An 18132-nucleotide genomic window follows, 5' to 3' on the forward strand; every position below is an offset into this window, starting at 1 on the left:
TAGGAAAAGTGGGGAATCCCAGGAGGCATTGATGTCCCGTGGTTAGCACCACTCAGAAGACGAGCAGGAAAGACAGAGAGCCTTGCTTTCTAGCGGGTAGGCTCTCTTCCCCCGTCGACAATCAGTGGTCCCCTCTGGTGAAAGAACACCTTTCACGAGGCAGGGCAGCAAGTCAGGGATTTGTCAGTCCCACATATTACAGTGTCTCTGCATCATGCTACACTAACCTCAGTGGTCCCCTGGGGGAAGAACACCCTGAGTGTGAGCCTCCTGAGAAATCGGTACAGGAGCCAAAGGGATCGGTAAAGGTGCTCAGGCTACAATAATCTCTGAGCATTTTAGGAAACCTGCAAATTTTCTTGCATTCAGTGGGGCTGGGCACCTGTGGTCCACACTCAAGAGTTATTCTGCCTGCGAATAACAAGGATGCCTTTCCCTGTTCTGACTGTGCCGTGGTAACAGGAACCTCAGTGGTTCTTTCCCATGGGGGGAGAGTTCCCCCCAGCGACACCCAGCCCCCAGAAATCTTTCCTGCCTTTGGAGCCTTCACCACACACAAGCCAGGACATGCTGCACTGCACCGCAGGTACATGTTTTTACTGGGTTGGGGTTAGCCATGTGGTGTGGCTGGGTGAGTTGGATGGTTCCTGGAGGGGGAGAGGGTTGTCCCCTGTACAAATGTGACCTGCAGAAGTTTCTCAGCATCTCTTAAAAGCATGACCCCCACAGCCTAGCTGCCACGTGGTGTGGTGGGGCAGGGGCTGGCCTACCACACAGCACTGGAGGGCAGCGGGGTAGCCACATGGTGAAGTCAGGGCTAGACCCCCAAATGCAAGGCACCCGTGGGGAAGCAGGGCCTCCACGCACAAATACGCAGCACTGAAAAAAAATCTCAGCCTCTCCTGCTATATCCCCTGCAGGGAAGGAGCCTTCACCTGGCGCAGGACATGATGCCCTGCTGTCTCTTGTGCCACTGTCTGGTCCTTATAGCCAAGCTGCCATGTGCTGTATTTGGGCAGGGGCTAGCCTGCAAGGCAAACTGAGACCCTGGCTCTCCTGATGCTCTTGAAAGTGGGTGGATCCTATCGCCTTGCTGATCACAAAGAAATGAATTTAAAATTCCAGGCTTCCTGTTTCCTCCTTCCTGCTCACAGAGATAGCTCATTCAACCCAACAGAGCTATGCTGTCACACACATACAAAAACAACCACCCACACATTGGGTGTCTCCAAATCACAAAAACATGGGGGCTGTAACAACCCTTTCCAGTGGCTTGAAACTCAATTTACTGTCAGCAGAATAGCAGTCCTGAACTAAGCTGGCATCCAGTTAAAAAGAGTTGTGCAGGAGGTTGTCTGAGCAGAAGTTGGCTTTAGCAGCTTAATCTGTAACACTTTATCACTTTTGCATTTCCTTTACAAATAACTTTTCATTGAAGGGTCAAAGTTATTATCGGTTACAGATACTATGAACCTTAAAATACACAAAAGAAAAAGAGAAACAAAGCATTTGTAAAAAAAAATAAAAAGACTTTAAAAACAATGATAACTATCAAGCAAATTATAAAACCCTGCGATTTTTCAAACAAATGTTTGCAGATTACTTTGAGTTCTTAGCCAAAACAAAGCAGCTCAAACTTACTACAATTGCTAGTTTGCCGGCATTTCCAGTTACAGAATGCGCACCTTAACCTAGGGGTGAGCAAACTTTTTCCATCGGGACCCACTTTCGTCCCTGCAATTAGCAGCACACACCGCCCCCTCCCCCACCTATCTAACGGAATCCAAACAAACGGAAATTTCAGTTATGTTCATATGAAGAAAAACCCTTTGGGCACGTGTAGGAAAATAAGGCTGTAGAATGTAAACACTGTATTCATTGGTGTATAAATGTGAATATACACACACGCATAAAAGCGGTAATATGGTTCAACATTTTTAAAGAGATGGATGAGCCTGTGACCCAGAAGCTAATCATGCTGTGTCCCCTTATGAAATTTCCCATACACCCCCAAAGGGGCCTGCCCCCACTTTGCTCACCCCAGCCTTAACCTTAACCAATTTTGGCCCACGGATTTCTGATCCCAAATCTTCTAGTTTACTAGACACAATCTTATCACAATCCAAGAATGATAGAATTTACAAATCTAATATGACTAGGTGCTATCAAAACCACAGTTAAACCTTTCTGAAGTAAACAAAGCTAAGAACATATAACTCACTACTAAAGTAGCTAAAACAAACAAACTTGTGGCTGGATGGAAAATGTATATGTGAGTAGAAGATTTTATAAAATTTTAGTTGTTTACCCACAGCTTCCTGGACTGCCCAGTTATTACAAGAGGTGGATCTGGAATGTGAAATTTATTACCACAGTACCTCAGAGGCTTCCTGGTGGACCATAACCCCATTCTGCTAGGCACTGCAGTGTGAAATGCAAGTTTGGGTGTAAATATCACTACATGGAATGGTGACTGAAAGAAAATTAGCACTTACAGTTTTCTTTGTCCAGCCACGGATGCCAGCAGTTCCTCTAAGTCCCTGAGCTGATGGAGATTCTTCCTGGTGCTTGCTTAAGACTGGAGAAGAGAAAGGTTCTAGTAGGGTAAAATGCTTCTGTAACTCAGGAAACACCTTCTGTGCAAGGGATCTATTGCTTTTCAAACATAAAGGTGCTTCAACCAATTGTACCAAAGAAATTATTTCTTCCAAGTCTTTCACACGGAACTCTGAGCTGAAGGTAAACTACAGCTCTGTGTCTGCCACTGCAGGAAAGAACGTCCCACTTCACTCACACCACAACCTCTAGCTACTCCTCCTCTTTCCACCCAAAAGTGATCATCAAATGAGGAGAGTTCTTTACAGCTTTGTTCCATTTTCAGCCCTTCAGGCTGAAGAACTCAGCAAGAAGCTTTAACTGTACAGTGAACCCTGGCACTCTGGGTCAGCTCGTTACTACAGGAAGAGGCTGGAGTAAATAGTCTCAGAGAGGTAGCCGTGTTAGGTTGTATCTTTGCAAAACAAAGCAAGCAGTCCTGTAGCACCTTAAAGACTAATGCTTTTATTTATTAGGTGATGAACTTTCATGGGAAAGACCCACTTCTTCAGATTCTGGAGCAGAACTGAGAAAGAACTTAGAAATCAGCGAAATGTAAAAAATAAAGAGGAGGAAGAGGAAGGAGGGGGAGAGAAAGAGAAAAACAAAGAAAAACTTCTGGGAAGAATAAGATAAGTGGGATGCCTGCCACCCCTGCAAATATCAAAGGCAGGGAAATTGTACTTGTAAAGCTGGAGTACGGAACCTCCCAATTCCCTCCCATCCCCCCATTCTGTGAAAAGTCCTGAGTTACTTCCCCCTTATCAGTAATAAGCTATGACACGTCTTTCTCCATTTCTGAAGAAGCGGGTCTGCCCCACAAAAGCTCATCACCTAATAAATTATTCTGTTGGTCTTTAAAGTGCTACAGGACTGCTGGTTTGTTTTAAGCTATGAGAACACAGGGAAGGCCACTATAAGTTTCTATCTTGCCCTTTTCGAAGCATGCCATTGGCCTAGTGTGGAACCTTTATTTTGTTCATGTGAATTAAAAATTTGCATTAGTAGCTACTGTTTTATAACTTTGTCATTTCTACTGTGTTATATTTTACTTTCTTTCATTTACTATCACTTTCATGAAGTGTCCAGTTTTAGGTGCCACTCTTCGGGACAAACTCGAAAGGTGCACAAAGACCAAAAAGTCCTCCCCAAATGGGTTTTCAGAAAGGATAAAAAAAATCTGTAATGTTTGGTCTTCAGTAAAGGGGTTGGGGTATGGCAGGGGGACTGCTAACAATCTTCAAATAATGACTCCTTTAAAGAGGAATCTGACCAATTGTTCTCCATGTCCACTGAAAGCAGAACATGAAGCAATTGGCTTAATCTGCAACAAGGGAGATTTCACCTTGAGAGCAGGAAGACGCTCTGTATCTAGGAGGAGAGGGAAGGCCTAGAACAGGTTACTTACGCAAATGGTGGAATTCTCATCACTGGAGATTTTTAAGAACAGGCTTCACAAACAGTGGTTGAGGGTAGTCTAGGGTTATCTGGTCTGGCCTCAGAATGGAGCACAAACAACCATAAGGTCCCTTCCAGCCCGACGTTTCTGTGAGTGTAGAAACTGCGTGGTCATCTCCAAGCTTGGCTCAGAAGCCTTTGGCCTCATTGGCTCAAACATACACTCCATCGCTTCTATTGGCCAAGCTCATTGCAGACACCTCGTTCCATCCCCTTCCCCTAGCCTCCTTTGGGCCAATCACCCATCACGCTCTATTTCAGAGACCCCCTACAAACCCCCCCAACAACTCCACCACCACATCAGGGGCCCAGGTGTGCCATCTCACTTCCCCCTCTGCCTCATGCAAGGGAATCTGTGTGCCTCCTTTCACCATGCCGGGATCCCCTATTCTCCCGCACACATCCAAGGTTCTGAATGCCTTCCAGTTCTGCCCCAACATGCTTTTTTACCTTGGTCTGGGTGTCAGTATTGTAAACTCCATTGGGACATGCTGATGGGGGCTCAACTGGTTCTTTGATCTGTCGACAATTTTCAAAGTTAACAGGCCCGCCAAGCAGATGCCAGGGGCTCCATGTGTCTCCTGTACTCCTCCTTCTAGTCGTCCGATTTTCACTAAAATCTGTCATGGCCTAGAACAGTCCCTGAAGTTATCAAATTAATCAGATGTGGTATTCAAAAACAACAGTTATCACTTCACAGCCAAACAGAGAAAAAGGCAATTATCACTGCAGAGGGCTACCACCTTTTCATTGACAAAGGCTACGTCTACACTAGCACACTACGTCGAAGTAGCCTATTTCAACGTAAGAACATCGAAATAGGCTACTTCAACGTGTATCATCTATACGTCCTCCAGGGCTGGTGCCATCGACGTTCAACGTCGAAGTAGCGACGGAGAATGTTGAAAGGAGCCGCCCTGGAAGGAAATGCGGAGTGTCCACACACACAAGCTCTCCCCGTCGAGATAAGGGGCCAGCAAAGCCCCAAGCCGATCCCTTAAAGGGCCCCTTCCAGACACACTCGGCCTCCACAGCATGACCAGGGAGAGGTAGAAAGCTGCTGATGGATGTGCCAAGTTTTGCTGCTGAGATGCATTTTGTGCATGGATGCGCCACGGTTTTACCTAACAAACACCCAGTTTTGCCGGGAAAAGCCTCTCGTGTAGATGTAGCCCTTCTGTGTGTGCCCAAGGCCTCTTGTATTGCACAAGTGTCATAAAAGAAGACATAAGCAGGCCTGAGGGCCAGGATGGAATTTTGACTCCTGTAGTACAACCAAGTCCACAACCCTATGTTACAGCCTTGAACCCTGAAGACATAAACACAAGCAGGCTGGGCACCTCTAGCCGGGAACCAAGCCACAACTTTCCCCTAACAGGGGTAGCTTCTCTCTCCCTTCTCTTATCCCAGACTCCCCATACTAACCACTTCTGCCAGCACATGAAGAGGAGAAGAGCATGATCTCCTTAGGGCTGTAGCCTAGTTTGCCTTTGGTACATTTACTTCTACTGTAGTGCAGTGAAGAGCCTTGCCTCTGTTATATTTACGGTTTGCATTACACTCAGCAGTAATGAAAGAAACGTATAATTCTGGATTCTGTAAGACATTCACTTCTGCAACTCAGCATAAGGCTTGAAGCTTATCGCTCTGAACAGAGAAACTAGGCACAAATAAATGGCCCAAAGGAAAACCCTAAGTTATTGGGGGAACTGGAAGTAAAGTTTAAGAAGGTCTCAGCATAGGTACAGGAGTCAGCTGCAGAAGCGTCTGGGCAACAAACTGACGTACTTAAGAAACAACTGAGGCTGGCCCACTTGCTTGCCTATATGTTTTTTCTTAAAAGTTTCCTACAGAGTTGATTATTTGTTTTATTACAATATGTTTCTATTAAAGTATGTTTTGGCTGTAACCAGGGCCGGTCCTAGCCAATTGGTGGCCCAGGACAGGGGGTGCCCAGCAGCGAAGTGCCCACCTAGGAGTGCAGACAGCGTGATGGGGGCCACCCAGGAATGGGGAGGCCACCCATGAGCACGGGCAGCATAGCAGGTCCGGACCAGCTTGAGAGCAGGGGGCCACCTGGGAGCGCGGGCAGCATGGCAGAAGTTGCCTGGAAGCAGGGAGACTGGCCGGGAGTGCAGGCAGTGCGGAGCTTTTTGGCAGCTCCTTGAAAGGGGCGACCGCCTGGCTTGCCTGCCCCTAGGACCAGCTCTGGCTGTAACAGAAGGACTTACAGGCTACATCCCATATGTTAAGCTAAGACAAAGTTAACATATATATGTTTGAGACTTTTTACCTAGATAGATGATGATGAGCTGAGCAAAAGGGCCATATATGGTTGTGATCTTTAACATAGAGGATGCATTAAAGCACGTTAGCGTAGGGGCTTTCCCAAGTTTAAAAGGGTATGAATTTAACAGGCACGTCACAGCTTGGAAAGAACTGAAATAACTAGTTAGTACAGAAATAAGAAATGTGGTAGTTAACCACAAATTGGCCATCATAACAAATGGATGTATGTGAGAATAAACTGAGATCACTAATAAACTAACCTATATAGGAAAAAGACACTCCAACATTAGTAAAATGAAGAAATACAAATAAGGGGGGAAAATCCCCTACTTTATATGCATCAAACATAGTGGTGTCAGCATAACCCATTATAAAAGTTATGTTGACATACAGTCACCAGAGCAATTCAATTGCTTTTGTGCATCCACACTGTGCTCCCGGTCAGAGCACTTGTACCCACTGTACAGTCAAAAGGACGGGTACTGTGGGGTGCCTCCCACGAGCCGATCTCAGCTGACATGAGCAACACAGTCTCTATCCTACCATAAAGACACAATTTCATCAAAAGACAAGCTAAGGCTACATCTGCACTACAGTTCAAATCCATGCTCTGAGATTGATCCAGTGGTAGTCTATTCAGTGTGCTGACCAGAGTTAGGAATTTGAGCAGGAATATCAATTTGGAAAACAAGTATCAGAGGGGTCACTGGGTTAGTCTATACCTGCAAAAACAACAGGAAGTCCTGAGGCACCTCAGAAACTAACAGATTCTTTGGAGCTGTGGGCAAAGACTGGCTTTGTCAGATGAATGCATGCAAGCATCTGATGAAGAGGGGTTTTGCCCACAAAAGCTTATGCACCAAAAAATCTGTTAATCTATAAGGTGCTACAGGACTTCTTGTTAATTTGGATAACAGCTCTCCAATCTGACCTAAAAATCTCTAGGTTTGCTCTCTACTCTGGACTATAACAGCAACGAAGGGTCCTGTGGCACCTTATAGACTAACAGAAAAGTTTTGAGCATGAGCTTTCGTGAGCACAGACTCACTTCATCAGATGCTGGTCTTGGAAATCTGCAGGGCCAGGTATAAATAAGACAGAGCAAGGGTGGGGATGCTCTGGCTTATTTATACCTGGCCCTGCAGATTTCCAAGACCAGCATCTGATGAAGTGAGGCTGTGCTCACGAAAGCTCATGCTCAAAACTTTTCTGTTAGTCTATAAGGTGCCACAGGACCCTTCGTTGCTGTTACAGATCCAGACTAACACGGGTACCCCTCCGCTACTTGACTCTGGACTATAGTTATTCAGAGCTAAAAGGGCTCTGTGTCTGGAGGTAGGTCTCGGGATCTGTAGTAATCACACATCTGTGATAGACAATATCATAGCAGTACAATTTTGTTACAGTCAGTAGTGGAATTTCACACAATCCAATGTCTGCATACTGAGTAGGTCGGCCTGGTTAGTTACATACATGTAGTTTGAATATACAATCACATGGATGCCCACTATAACATCAGACTCACACTTCCTCCCTAAGTACCCACTCCACTCCGCCAGTGGTGAGAGGTGAGAGTAGCACAGTAGAGGAAACTTTAAAGACTTAAAGAGAGAAAGATTAGTATTACCAGGAGACAAGAAGAATTTTAGAGAAGTCTTGGAAGATCTTTAGAATCCCTGTGAAAAAATTCCTCATCACGCTATCAGCCATGGGGCGTTGTAGGCCTCTTTGTGTCACTCCGGCCCAACCTCCCAACAGCAGAACCAAACTTCCATACCCTGAGATTTTTTAGGGTACGCACATCTGACTGGGGATTAAGCTAAAACACCCTTTGAATGTGCAGATGTCACTCTGTAGCCTCATGAAGAAATTCCTAAAATGGGTATCTGCAGTTAAAATACCAAGAAATACCACCGGATGACTTTTAGTGATCCTGCTTCTGCTTTAGGGTAAACAGTGCCCAGTTTACCTGGGCTCTTAAATTTTTGGCACCTGCTGATACCACACAAGATAAATGCATCTTGTTGACTTCGGGGGACTTTTATTGGAATGATGGATTTGGGAAGGATCACCAATCTGATTTAAGATTTAAAGATTAAGGTTTGCACCTTTCCCAAGGTAACAAAGTCTGAGACAGAGCATGTCTCAGGCTAGATGTGAGTTTTCGGGATTTCCAGTGGTTACACACACAACACTTTTAGCAGCACTTATGGTTTGTTTATTTTAGCAGGACAATGATATTAAAGCAGCACTTAACAGATACAAACTGAAGATGTTTAATACAGTTAATATCTGGTTACAAGCAGAGATTTTACTTAATGGTATAACAACAAATACAAGTTAATTAACTAAATGCACTTGTGGTTCAAACTTATGCTATACCAGCAGGGTACAATACTCACTGGCTCCTCTGAACTGTCTAGAAGCTGAGGCCTGCTTGCTTTGATCGGGGAGGATGGTGTTACTGCAGTGGGTAGAATTCAAACAAAACAGTGGAAAAACAGACGGTTGTTCTAAGAATATTGGTAGCACAGATAACAGACAGAGGGTTGTGCCTTGAGGAGGAGAGAGAGATGCCTCAGGTGCAGATTCTGTCTAGCACCTGCTCCCCATGCAGTGAGGGGTTCTTATAACCATTTTACCTTATAGGCTACATTCACACTATCCCAAAACTTCGAAATGGCCATTTGCATGGCCATTTTGAAGTTTACTAATGAAGCGCTGACATACATATTCAGCGCCTCATTAGAATGCCAGCAGCAGCAGCACTTTGAAATTGATGCGGATCGCCGCCGTGCGGCTCGTCCAGGTGGGGCTCCTAGGGATTTCGAAGTTGCTGGGGTCCTTTCGAAAATGAGCCCTGCCGCATGACGGCGAGCCGTGTCAATTTTGAAGTGTCGCGGGATAGTGGAGACATGGCCATAGTGCTTAAATATTAATATTAAATTAAGCTCTGATTTCATAGAATCTTTAACAATCAACAACACCCCAAGTTTCCTGATGACCTCAGGCCAGTTTCTCAGGACCAATTTCTGATAAAAGGTTGAGGGAAAAATACTATTAGGTGACCTTTACTCAAATTCAATTACATATATAGAGATACACATCTCATAGAACTGGAAGGGACATTGGGAAGTCATTGAGTCCAGTCCCCTGCCTTCTTGGCAGGACCAAACACCATCCCCCCTGCCCCCTTTTTTTTTAACCTATTTGCCCCAGACCCCAAATGGCCTCCTCAAGGATTGAGCTTATAGCTCCGGGTTTAGCAGGCCAATGCTCAGAGCACTGTGCTATCACTCTGTGATGGGGTTCAGGGGTCCTCAAGCACTGCACCTTGTCCACAGGCAGGAGTGACTCTCACTCAGCAGTTAAAACAGGAAGTTTATTAGTCAACAAAGGCACAGCTCAGCACAGAGGTGTTAGTACAGCAGGCAGAGACAATCACTCCAACCCATCCTGGGGAGAGGAGCCCAAGGGGTGCCCCATCTGGGGTGTAGCTTCCCCCTAGCCAGGCTGGCTCGTTCCAACTCTCTCCCCCCAGCTTCTAACTGCCGCCTCCCATTCAAACCCAGCTTGGATCCTCCCTGCTCTTTGGTCAGGTCAGAGGTGTTACCTGCCAGCTTAGGTTACAGCCCCAAGGGGTCGTCCTTAGCCTCTGTGAGCTGCTCTGCCTGTCACACACATACATCCAGCCTGAGTCTCACATGCACCCCCCAACAATTCCATCACACCCTCCCTCCTTGGGGCTCCCACATCTTTCCTGTTAGGGTGGGTGGGGGAAGTCTGACCACCAGTTGGCATCAGAAAATGCTGCAGATAGCAAAGATTTATGTGCATGTCTTAACATGACTAACATAACATGTCTGACCTTAACTTTTCTTACAAACAGGGTGAAAGAAAAACATTTTGCACAAAACCCCTCATGCCATATTTCACTGGCAGGCTGCTTGCGTTACTGCTGACAGGAAAGATAAGAAAAGATGGACCTCCCTGGGCATGAGTTAGCTGTGCTATAATAGCTTCTTGATATATGGCTGTAGTAAAACAAAGCCTTACCCAAACTACAATTCAAACTGCGATTAAGCTAGCAAAGGCTATGCTGATTTAGTATGAAAGACAGCTATAACGTACACTTTATATTGTTCTTTGTTCAGATATTTAAGTGTATATAAGGGTTAACTTCTCTCCTTTATTAAGTTTTCACAAATGACTGTTTTTTCAATTCCAGTATGGGATTTCCATGCATAAAAATTTAATTTGTTGGTGTGGAGGTACAGGTTTTACATCCTCCTCCCTTTGAGTTATCTAGTGGCCAAGTCTCTTCCCAACCACTGGACTGCAGAGAGACATCTTTCCCTATAATTTCTTTAACCTGACAAATAGGACTGAGGATTGAGTATAAAAGTTCACTTATTCCCTTGTGTTGGTATGTTTTGCTTTAGATGGTCAAACAACTGAGTGTGTACTTAGTGTCAGGTGTAGTTAGGTGGATACACTGCCACAGTGTACTCACGGGTCTTTGGCTGCATCAATAATGATAAGCAGAGGGCTGTCTGCGTGTGTGTTCAATGATGTGGACCCAACGACCACAGCAGACCCTGTGACGGCCCCCAAAAGCCACAGACAGATCAGGATCAAAGGTGCCAGGCCAGGTTTATTGTAAAGCAAAGTACAATAACAGTTGTCAGGAGATTCTATAGAATCACTGTGTTTATGTACCTGCCACAATGGAATGACTTAGTCAGTGGGAAATTTCCACTGCCACCTAGGTCATACAAAGACTGTCCCCCCATGGTACCACTTTATATATAGGTACAAAAAAATTACACCCCACGGCTGATGTATCAAGTTGCCACCCTCTGATGTTGGCAGGTTACCCATCACCCTCTACCTCGTGGTTTAATTAGATCATCTCTATCAATCATGCTGTCATTTTAGACCCTTTCCTGGACCTGGGCCTGTATCTGACAGGAGTGGGTACCAAGATCTTTTTTAATGAGCTGGTGGTACCTTGTGATTTCAACTTATGACTGGTACCAATTATTGTTCTGCACCTGGGCTGATTACCAATTAGCATTTGCACTCTCAGCCCTGTTTGTGCCGTGTTCTCTCAGCATGAGCCTGCCTCTTGCTCACAGCTTAATTTTGCTTTATGTTAACCATACTTTGTCCATTGTTAGCTAGGCCTTGGACCTCAGACCTGACCTGTGCTGTATGGTCTTAGGCCTTCATCTTACTACATAAACCACTGAGAACCTGGGACTAATGAGAATAACAGAATATGTCCGGTCCCTTTTTTCCTGATTGGGCTTCTTCTCAGGCCAATTTATCAGTCTTTCCATTTTTGTAGCATAAGGTTCTAACTTTTAATGTGCCCCCACTCCTTTTTTTTACTGCTAACCAATGGATATATTTTAGTAATGACACATACTTAACAGGGGAATCATTAGAAGATGGGAATGCATGTTTCTGAACATGGTAGAGACAAAGAGAATCACATATCCATGCAGAGTTTGAAAACAGGCAGATGTTTGGTTTATGGTGGCAGCAGAGAACTGCACACAGTACTCCAAAACACAAGTAACGGCTGCTATATCAGCACACTGAGCTGAATTTGGAGTGTAAGAATGTCTTTTTCCCAGTGCTTTCCATTTCCCTTGGGAGGAGCTGCATGGATTTTAAACTCGATATACAATTTTTCCTGATGGTAAAAACTAGAACCATCTTTAAAACAATTATACCCCTTAAAAGAATTTGTTCCCTGGATCAATGGTCAGAAAAGCTTCTTTTTCACCTCCCCAGCCCGATTCAGTTGCTTAGCATCAGGACACACACATGGCACCTGCTCATTCAAGCACACTCAAAGTTGCAAAATATTCTGTTGTTAAGCCCTAAACATTGTCACAACTGACTCTCATTTCTGCAGGGAGATAGTGATCTGGGTCTCTGTGACCGTGGGCAGTTCTGGGCTTCTTCTGAAAAAGAAACATGATACTGAGCCCCCACACAGAGTCCAAATGCACAACCCTCTCGAGGGGTAACACTCACTCAAATGTCCAGGATTATTACCTGGATTAGAAAACCATTTTGTCAGCACTGGTACCTAGGGAACGCAGAAACACCCTGGGCCTAACCCTGGAGGTTCCTCAATTTTCACAGTGTAAAAACCGCAAGTTATTCAAAGTGTGTCAACTGGGGCTCCTGACCTACCTACCTTAAGGTCTCCCTGGGAATGTGCCTTGACCAACAGGGCCCATGCCACTTGAAAGACGTGCCATCATTTATACGTATGTATTAATCCTTTTCTGCAAATGGGGAAGAAAGTTATTGACCAATCAACTAACATATTGTGGTTCATCTGTATTCTCTTTCATGTTACTCTGCCATGCTGCACTTAGCAGCAGATGGAACAGATGTGGAGACTTAGAGTATTTGCTTCAGGTTAGACAGGTTTTTTTTCCAGTCTTTCCTATCCTGTACTTAGGGGGCAAGATACTCCATAATACTCAATTCACTACAAGCTGTAGGATTTTAATCCAATCTTCCCTTGGTAAACCAAACACTCTTGCTGTTTCTTGCACACAATGTGCATGCATTACGACTGAAGAATCCTCCATCATTTCTGCTTGCGTGGCTACCAAATCTAGGGTCTTAATATCTGCAACAGTTGCGACGGGGCAACCTGAAACAGAATCTGGGGTTCTCCTCCCGTAATTAGGAACCAGGCTTCCTAATTCCACACAGCTTTTTTCTCAATCTGTTGACAGCAGCTTCATGTCTCACGGCTGAGAGGTGGAACGCTGCCAGTGAAAGTGCTGAGTTTTGTTGACAAACTGTCGACGAAGTGCATTTCGTGTGCAGACGTTCCACCAGTTTTGTCGCTAGCGTAACTGAAGCCTAAAAGTTTGCACCTTCCCCTTGGTTAACCCTGCAATCGGGATAAAGTTTGCCCCAAGCTGGAGGAGAGTTTTTGAGAACCCCAGCAATTTCGCAGGCAACACTGTTTAGCAGCACTTATGGTTTGTTTATTTGTAGCCGCATGATGATATTAAAACAGTAAACAACAGACAGAAACTGAATGATGTTAGGTACAGTTAATATCTGATTACAAACAAGCACTTATTTAAATATGCTAAAACAGCTCATACAGTTTGCTTAACTGTCTGCACCTAGAATTTACACTTATGCTATGCAAACAGGATACAATACTTCCTGCTTCTTTGAACCTTCTGAGCGAGACTCACTTTACTCCACAGTCAGTGAGAAAGGTGTTATTACTGTGGGTGGAGTATAGAGTTAAAGTGTAGTGGGAAAAAAAAAAGTTGGTACCAAGAATAGATATAAAGAGGAGAAAATGGCGCTCTGACTGGTGCTAGGTGCCACCCACACCCTCGGTATGAAGCCACACTTTTGCCACACGCAGTGAGGTGTTGTATACCGTTCTGCCTCTCAGCACTTCAATACTGATGCTAAATTAAGCTTGCAATTCTGTGGAAATCCTTGAAATACCCCAAACTGATCAATGAGCTTAAATTGGGGTCTCCCCTCTGACTGTGCCCCTATGCGTCAGTCCCTAGGGGCAAATTCCAGCAAAGGGCAGGAAAACACGTTGTTGACCTTTAATCAAATTATCAGTCAGTAAGGCAAAGGCCTACTGTGTCTCCCACACCCTTCTGACCACCATTTTGTACATATATTTAGGATTATATTTTCCAATATGCATTACTTTGCACTAAACAACATTAAAATCCATCCACCATTTTGTCGCCCGGTCTCTCTCTCACACACACACACCAGACAACTACTTACCCTATGGAGCAGGTAATCGCTCCTTGTTCACCTGGAGAACTCCCCTGCCAAAGTCACTGATAGCTGCTCCTGTTCGCTAGCTCCTCTGGTCACTTAGGAAAGGATGTGCAAGTGGGGCACAGGCCTGCTCAGGCACGGAAGGGTGAAATTTCCTAAGTGGGTTGCAGCACTTACTTAACCATGCTAAAGCAGCTTACTGCTGCTGGGTCTCAGGCTCATCCATCTCATTTAAAATGTTGAAGTCTGTTACTGCTTTTATGTCTGTGTAGTCACATTTATGTACCAATTTATAAAGTTTTTACATTCTACAGACTTCTTTTCTTACACGTCAAAAGGTTTTGTTTTTTTTTGTCATATGAGCATAACCTAAATTTCTGTCAGTTTTGATGACATTTGACAGATTGGCCATGGGGCCCTACTAATTGCAGGGATGAAAAGTGGGGCAGGACCTAAAAAGTATTCTCCCCTCTGACTTAGGACCAGGCTGATGGGTGTGAAAAGGATTTGGTATCAAAGTCTCATTAAGAAGCTCACAGCCTTGCCTTGCAGGATTCTAACCTCAGCATATGGTCCTTTTGGGCAGGCAGTATCTTTTAGGCAAGCAGCAAGTAACCCCCAAACACATACACTAGAGACAAGCACTTACCCCAGCTCGTTTTAATTTTCAGACAAAGATCTTCTCTTTATTACTCACTGGACTATGTAACAAACTATATGATGAAAGCTCTGCTGTTCTTAATGCTGAAATTGAAGGCATCCTTCCACAGAAACAAGAAGTAACACCTCACGCTGGTTTTCATACTTATTCTGGCAAATCCCAAGAAAAGAATAAAGGGGTGTGGGAAGTTCCTCTTCCTCTGCTCAATGACTAATGTGCTCCTAGCTAACTGAGGTGTCTCTTTCCTCTCTTGAGACCTGCCAAACAGCCGGGGGAAACCGAGGCAGGTGGCTCAGAGGTACAGTCCCAGGAGAACCAAGGAGACTAAACAACTGCAGCCTTTCTGCAGCTTATTTAAAACATGCATCAGTTTCTCTTGCCATCATGGATATATGGGTCACCAGGCCCAATCCGACTGCGACTATCTTATTCATATCATATATTATAACTTCAACTCTTCAACAACATGCCCCTTAAATGAGCATATCACTTTGAATACTACTACTCCATCTACTTTTAAGAAGAAAATGCAAAACACCTGGCCAGGAAAGTTAAAACCCTAAGTCAACCACAGTACAGAACAGGAAATACTGGGACCATTGCTAAGAAGCAGGTTTCCTGTGCTCTAACAGTCAGTTAGAAGATCAAGGCAGACAGAGCCTCTGCTCTCTAATTCTTTAACTTTTGCCTCAGGTGAGATTCCCAGGGGTCTAACAGTGGGGCTGGCTCAACAGTTCTGTTGCCCGATTTAGGAGGTTATTATTAATTTGGGTAGTGTGGATTATAGACTCACAAAATAATTTGATCAAAAGATATAAGATTCTTGTTCCAGAATCAAGCTACACAGAACAGCTAAAGGACCCTCAGGTGTATAATAGGACACTTACACTTACTTAAAAATTGTATTGAGATAAATGGAATAGCATTAAATAGTAATTAAATGGTAAAATAAATCAAGGTTACAAATCCCATGCTATTATTTTACAGATACACATGGCATTGCATTCTCCAAAGCTTGATTAATATACTTACATTCTTCCTTGGCGACAAGATGGTAAGAGAGAAAGGCCCAGCCTCACCTCCAACATGCCAAGAGAATTCAGGTTCAGATTCTTCAATTCTACTACTACTACTAGTGAGTGGGAGGTGCAGAACTTGAAAGAAGATAATACTAAGAGATACTGAAGCTAACTCAAAACAAAAAAGCAGTAAAGTAGCAATTTAAAGACTAACAAAATAAATACTTTACTGCTTTTTTGTTTTGATAGTGTATAGACTAGCAGGGCTTTCTCTCTGAAGCTAACTCAGTTTACTTAACTGACTTAAAACCTAACATTAAAACTAAGACTAGTTGACTAGAGAGTTTTGTTGACAAAACTGGCATTTTGTTGACAAACCTGTGGAGTATCCACATTCCCCAGGAGTTCTGTCAACGATGAATCAACAGAACATAGCAATTCCTTCGACAGTGTCCTGCTGCTCCCCCACAAGGAATAATTCCTCTGTTGATAGAGATCTGTTGACAGAAAGCTGGTCTGGATGTTCCAGGGGGCCTTCTGTCGACAGGCAGGGCTTCCGGGACAGGGGGTGGTTCTGTCTGCTGTGCTTCCAGTTGGCCGTTTTGTCGCTAGAGCAGTTGGGCACTCCAGCCGCGCTGTTGACAGAGAAGACCAAAAGAGAGATCTGCTTTGCTGACTGGCCATTATCTGTCCACAGAACCCTTGTCGGAAGATATCTTCCGACAGAAACTTCTCTCAACAGATTATTCTAGTGTAGACTTAGCAGTAAACTAAAAACAAAGCTTAAAAACTAGCTTAGAAAACAAGCTCAAGTGCTGAGAACAAATAAAAATGACATCTGACAAGGTAGGTCATACCTCCTCATAGGGCATAAGTGTTCAGGCCCTCCTTCCATGTACAAACTTAGACTTGGAATCATTAGATTAGGTCAAATTTAGGTGACAAGTCACATTTCTAACAAATCAGTCCACACTACAGGGTCCACTCCATCGACTTTAAGGGATCCTAAGGTTGACTTTTGTGCTCCTGCTTTTCACGAGGAGTAACACCAGATTCGCCCCTGAATGGTCAATCTTATGGTAGTGCAGACAGAGCATTGTGAAATACGATATTCTTGGCCTCCTGGAGGTGTCCTACAGTGCCCCAATATGACTGTTCTGGCCACCACTTTCATCTCCACTGCTCTCCAAGTGTGTATGAAGCAGCCTGGAATAATTTGGATTTCATTCCGTTTGGCCAGTGTGGCAAGCAGAGCAGGTAACACACCTCAGCAACACAACTCAGGTGCATATCTGCTCATGAATTCCCAAGGTCGCAGACAAGCTCCAGCACAGAGTGTACAGGAGAGACAGGATTTCAGTGTATGGAAGGATGAATCTGTGCTGGGAAAACTACTAAGCAGCAAAAGAAATGCAGACATATACGCCCAAATCCCATAAGACATGGAGGAAAAAGGATACACCAGGAATGTCCAGCAGCACCGCATGAAAATAAAGGTGCACAGGAAGGTGTACTGTAAAACAATGGAAGCAAACGGATATCCTGGGCCACCGCTGCAAACATGCTGCTTCTATGAGCAGCTGCATGGGATTCTAGGGAGTGATCCTGCCACTGTGTCCCCAGTCCTTGCATACCTCCAAAGAAATTCCTCAGGAATCCTCTGGCAACAAGAAGAAGGACACGGGGGATGAGGAAGAGGAGGAGCGTGACAATGGTCAGCAGGCAAATGGAGCAGCTGATCTCACCAACAGCCAGGAACTTTTTTTTAACACTAGATCTCATCCCCTCCTCCCAGGGCATTTTGCAGCCAGACCCTGATAGTGAAGAGGGCACCTCTGGTGAGTTCTCCTTTTTAATCATGCTACAAGTAGGTTAAGGCAACAGGGTGTGATGTATGGTAACCACTGTACTTACACAGCCCAGACCCTGGGAACAACTTGTTAACGTGTCTGGGCACAGAGCACCAATCCTCCTTGCACATCTCCATAAAGCTCTCAGACAGGTTCTCTTTAATTCTTCTCACAAGGTTTTTGGGGAGGCCTGCCTTATTCTGACCTCCTCCGTAGACACCTTTCCACCCCAAGCCACCAGTAAGTAATGTGGTGTCATGGCACCACAGAGCAGTGCAGCGTGACAACCAGCCTTTGCCCACTTTCAGTCAGTATACGTTCCTTATCAATGTTGGTTACTCAAAGGAGGCTAATATCTCTTTTGGAAACCTAGAGGAGGCAGGAGAAGGAACACTAAGCCACTACCTGACAGCACAAGAAATAACACCCCCACCACTCGTCCGGGCTGCTGGAG

At 44.7% G+C, this 18132-nt stretch overlaps 1 long non-coding RNA gene across 1 annotated transcript; it reads right to left on the reverse strand.

Moving 5' to 3' along the window:
• Positions 1 to 2493: 2493 nt before the first annotated feature.
• Positions 2494 to 15977, reverse strand: LOC142014967 (uncharacterized). The gene is made up of 4 exons (XR_012646075.1): positions 15842 to 15977; positions 4504 to 4695; positions 4004 to 4141; positions 2494 to 2578 (listed from the first exon to the last, which is right to left on the reverse strand). It is a non-coding gene; the product is annotated as an uncharacterized LOC142014967 (long non-coding RNA).
• Positions 15978 to 18132: the final 2155 nt, after the last annotated feature.

Source organism: Carettochelys insculpta, chromosome 6 (genome assembly GCF_033958435.1).
Source record: "Carettochelys insculpta isolate YL-2023 chromosome 6, ASM3395843v1, whole genome shotgun sequence".
NCBI classification, from domain to species: Eukaryota; Metazoa; Chordata; order Testudines; family Carettochelyidae; genus Carettochelys; species Carettochelys insculpta.